Here is a 5,114-nt window from a genome sequence, read left to right as displayed (position 1 = left end):
TGCTTTGTTTATGAAATAAAATGACCAATCGTGATGTTAGATATTTAAAAAGCTGTGAACACTTTCCACTATCTGGGTCACTTTGAGCACATTTTGCAATATGACCAATGACCTCGAGCACATTGAACGTTAATATAGATCATGCCCATTGCTTTCGTCCTGAAATCGAAAACAAGCATAATATATGTATTGCACAGTGTCAACCCATGTGGCACATGCACAAGAAGTTATTGTGATGAACATAATATTACTTTATTATTACTCAATTTCATCGTGCTTAATGCTCTCTGTAATGTTTTACTTACTTCCCCCATAAGATCATAATTATAATGGAAGCAATTTCCCATATCGTACTAACGTTTATGTAGTTGAATAAGAGCCTTTATTTTGTAAGAGCTATGCATAACATCCGTTGCTGCTCATCACCAACTATCATTCACAACAGAGTCGAATGAGGTACCATGTGCCAATGTCTTAAACAAGGACACAGCACCGATGTTAAGATTATTATACTTAACATTCACCCATCCGAACATTGATCACCATTTGAACAAAAAAAAACCCGAAAAACCCCAAGCAATTCTCTGCATTGACTCAACTATACGGTTCGTAACCATTTTCGAACCCTTTGAGACTTTGAAGTCGAAGCTTATCTATCACAACTTATGTGTCTTGAAACGATCAGGAACAACTAAATCGCTGATTAGAACTTTTTGAGAGTACCTCCGGCCAAATCTAAACTATACCCAGCTAGCTTGGGAAAGTAAGTCTTTCAATGTTTGTCATATCAATAATGGATCCAATTCCAATCGCTCGCATTTTAGTCTGAAAGGTCATCTGTGTTGCCGCTGCATTTATTATCATATCCCAATTTTTACGTCGGAGTTAGTCACGATACGACTTATGGCAATGTTCTGAAGATGGCTTGCTTGTAGGTCATGATTTGGGAATTTTGGATCTTCATGAATTGTTAGGAGAATAAACAAGGAAATGTGGTGAGCACTGGCATTATGTAGGATTTCAACATTTTACCTGCACCTTGCTTGTATAACAAATAAAAAATAATATAATAATTAAACAAAACAAACAAACAATCTTCAACCACCACCAAAACCAGCAATAAGAGGAACAAGAAAATCATCATCATCATCATCATCATCATCATCATCATCATCATCATCATCATCATCATCATCATCGTCGTCGTCGTCGTCATCATCATCATCATCATCATCATCAACGACAACAACATCGACAACAATAACAACAACCTAAACAACAATATCATCATCATCATCATCAACATCATCATCATCAAGCAACAACAACATCAACAACAACAACAACAACAAAATCGATAACAATACTTTATTCTTTTACAACAATCAACATAATTTAAGAAGTAAGCACTCCCTACTGTTTCTTGGATTGTTATTTATTTACAGTTCTAAGCACACATTTGAGTGTGTTTGTGATTGTTCATGTGACCGTGTCTCGCGTCTCTTTGACATGGAAATGCCAATGAACTAGGATACGACAGGTGTCTCTGCGCGAGACCCATTGAAGACGTTGTAATGTTACGATGAAATAAACATGCTCATCGAGGCTTGACCACACTATACATAGCAATGACATAATAAAGAGTGTTTAAACCGTCAAGGTCGGGTCTTTATGGGAATTAGGAATAGATATTCACCTCTTGAGATGCGAATACGGTATTCGCTGTAGGATACAATAGAAGGAACGAAATTGACGACACTCAGCTCTTTGTTATTGTTTTTAGGCAGACATTTTAATGATTAGTTCTCACTAAATCACATGTGTCGACACGTACTGTTCGGCTGGCGATTGTTTTGAATATTTCCCTCAACGAATAACATCAATATCAGTCAAAATGTGGGTAACGCCAATAGATAATCTATCCTACAAGTTAGGGTAGACATCTGTGGCAACGTCACGTCAAGAGTCTCAGTAAGCTGTCATCCGCGATATTTGGAATTACTTTCGTAAATAGGATTCAGTAGTCTGATGTCACGCCACCCGGCAACAGCGGCCATCTTGGTTCTAAACAAAGAAAATCATTACTTTTTATTCTTCATGCTGGCTAGAACTTTTCATTCCCTTTTCATATGCCTTGTGATCAGAATGTGTAAAAGTCAATACATGATCAAATTTATGGGTTTTTTTCCCTCTGGAAACGCTTTTATGCTCGCCGGAGAATTATTTCATACGGGCGTCCGCCATTGTTCCGATAGTTTAGAGCCAGTGTTACTAAGTTACCATGCGTCATTAGGAAAGAAGTAACGATACGACTATTGAAGAGTATTACGACCAGAATGATGATCTTAAATAATTTTGACAATTAATGCATTTTTGAACGCCAGTAGATACCAGCAGTTTGACTTGCATGATTACTATTATCGAATCTACAATCATTGCGAATAATTTTGGCAGCCAGCCGCTCCGACTGATACAAAGTATGTGCTTGGAGTACGAGTGAGAAAATGAATTAGCAGAGGCAGCCATCTTATTTTCTCAAAATTCATCACCACCTTCTCCCAAAAAGTCGAAAACGTTAGGTATTTTAAGTTCAGGTTAAAACAATATTCCAATAATAAACGGCACCGACTACCAACGGCATCCACAACCATATTCCCTACAGAATCACTACTTAATGACGTCACTAGAGCTGCGAATTCCCAGGAACTTTCAGGTGCCGATATTATATTCCAGATTAAATTTTTAGCTTGTAGCCGGCACCTACTCGGTATTCATGAATAAAATTGAACCACAAAAAAAAAAAATAAATAAAAAAAAAATAAAATAAAATAAAAAAGAAAATGAGGGGTAAAATCTAAAAATATAATTTTCTAATTTTATTCAGAGCAAGCAATTTGAAAATTGGTATTACATGAATCAGCGGGCAGCATATCTATTCTTGTAGAGGACAGAAAAATGGAACAATATCGCAATCACATATTTCACGTTTACCATAGATTTGACGTCAGTCAACAACAAACAACGGACATATAATATTCAAACACCGAGTAGTACTCCCACACCGCGTCTGGTTGCCGGCTATTGTAGTTTCTCTGGTTTCATCTTGCACTTCTTTATATTCTTTATTGTGATGTAAGTTCCGGATCGGCACTTTTCTCAAACAAATGGGAGCAGGCACTGGTATCATCTATTCAGAATCTTATCATATTATGTGAAATTTTTCTGACCTCAGTCTTCTTCTTCTTCTTCTTCTTCTTCTTCTTCTCCTCCTTCTCTTCCTCCTCCCCCGTCCTCCTTCTCCTCCTCCTCCTCCTTCCCCTCCGCCTCCTCCCCCTCCTTCTTCTGCTTCTTCTTCATCATCTTCTTCTTACTACTACTACTACTACTACTACTACTACTACTACTACTACTACTACTACTACTGCTACTACTACTGCTACTGCTACTACTACTACTACTACTACTACTACTACTACTACTACTACTACCACTACTACTACTACTACTACTACTACTACTACTACTACTACTACTACTACTACTACTATTACTACTACTATTACTACTACTACTACTACTACTACTACTACTACTGCTACTACTACTGCTACTGCTACTACTACTACTACTACTACTACTACTACTACTACTACTACTACTACTACTACTATTACTACTACTACTACTACTACTACTACTACTACTACTACTACTACTACTACTACTACTACTACTACTACTACTACTACTTCGTCTTGCGTTCCCAATGAAAGTGGATAATTTGGAGCACCGGTATCTTCAAATCAGATGTTTAAAATGGTCACTAGTAAATTTTTATGTAAGAAGTAATATTATTATTTTCTCCGAATAACTTGACTCGCTTCAGTGACGGTTCGCTTATTAAACAGCGTGTCAATATCATGTACTCCATAGATAGATTTAACACATAATATGAACATAACCAACTTGCTTACACACAGCAATGCATTACGACAGGTGACTGACTTGGGGGAAATAGCATAACAAAAGGAGAATAATTATTATTACTGGTGTCCGTGTGAGATATCGAGAAGTTTCACAATGGTCGCGTATTGATCAGACAGCTAATTAGCCACTCCCACGCCTCGTTCTGAAAAAAGTCCGCGAAATTAAAGGGGAGGCAAGAGAAAATCAGCTGATCGTTAAAATAGTAACAGTGTCACAAAGTGCGCACGTAAACCGTATGCTTATGTAGCGCAGTTTGCAACCTTGTTTATGTGTGCTATATTCAAGCTACGACATCGATCAATAACCAAACACAATACGTTGATAAAGGTTTTGAAGCTAAATGAAGATATATTTTATTACAATATAACAAAGATATTATGAGATATAAAGATGAAATGATAGATGTAATAAGTATGAAATCAAATGGATGGATGACAAATTGATGGAGATGGTGTGATGATGAATATGATATGAAAGCGATATGAAAATATATAATTAAATCAATTAATTATCAATACTTTACCAAACCGCTACCACATCAGACAATCTCACAGATAGGTTGCAACCATCACAGTCATACAGGCAACTAATAATTAACTAACTAACTAAACACAATCCAGACGTGTAGAAGAAAGCCAAAAGAGTGTCCTTGATATTCAACAAAAACTGTAAGGTTGTTCTAATATTGTTAATTTGTCTCTTCTTGAAATTGTTCTGATTTCACAGTATTCATAAACAGATCAATTGTTTCTCAATGTTCTGATATTAAAATAAGCAAATGGTTCTTCACAGGTAACTTATAAAACAGGCAAATGTTCAGTTTCTATTAGGGTCAAGCTATGAGTGTATAGCCTAAAGTTGGCTTGTTAAAGCCCAGCCTCCAACGGCTCATTCACTTTAAAGAAAGAAAATGATTTTGTTATCACATGATAATCATACGAATATAACTCTATCTATATTCGAACTCATTCAATATGTTTACTTTAAATGAGTAAATATTATTTTACTTTAACAAATCAATTTATTAATGTTGATTAATATTGCTTTACTTTGTAGATATGAAATAATAATGCTTTATAGCAAGAAAAGCTTATTTTCTTTACAACAAGAATATATTACACAATTAA

This window comes from Berghia stephanieae, chromosome 4 (genome assembly GCF_034508935.2).
Source record: "Berghia stephanieae isolate SIO BIC M18660-M18661 chromosome 4, UCSD_Bste_1.3, whole genome shotgun sequence".
Lineage (NCBI taxonomy): Eukaryota > Metazoa > Mollusca > Gastropoda > Nudibranchia > Aeolidiidae > Berghia > Berghia stephanieae.
This window is presented reverse-complemented; position numbering follows the sequence as displayed.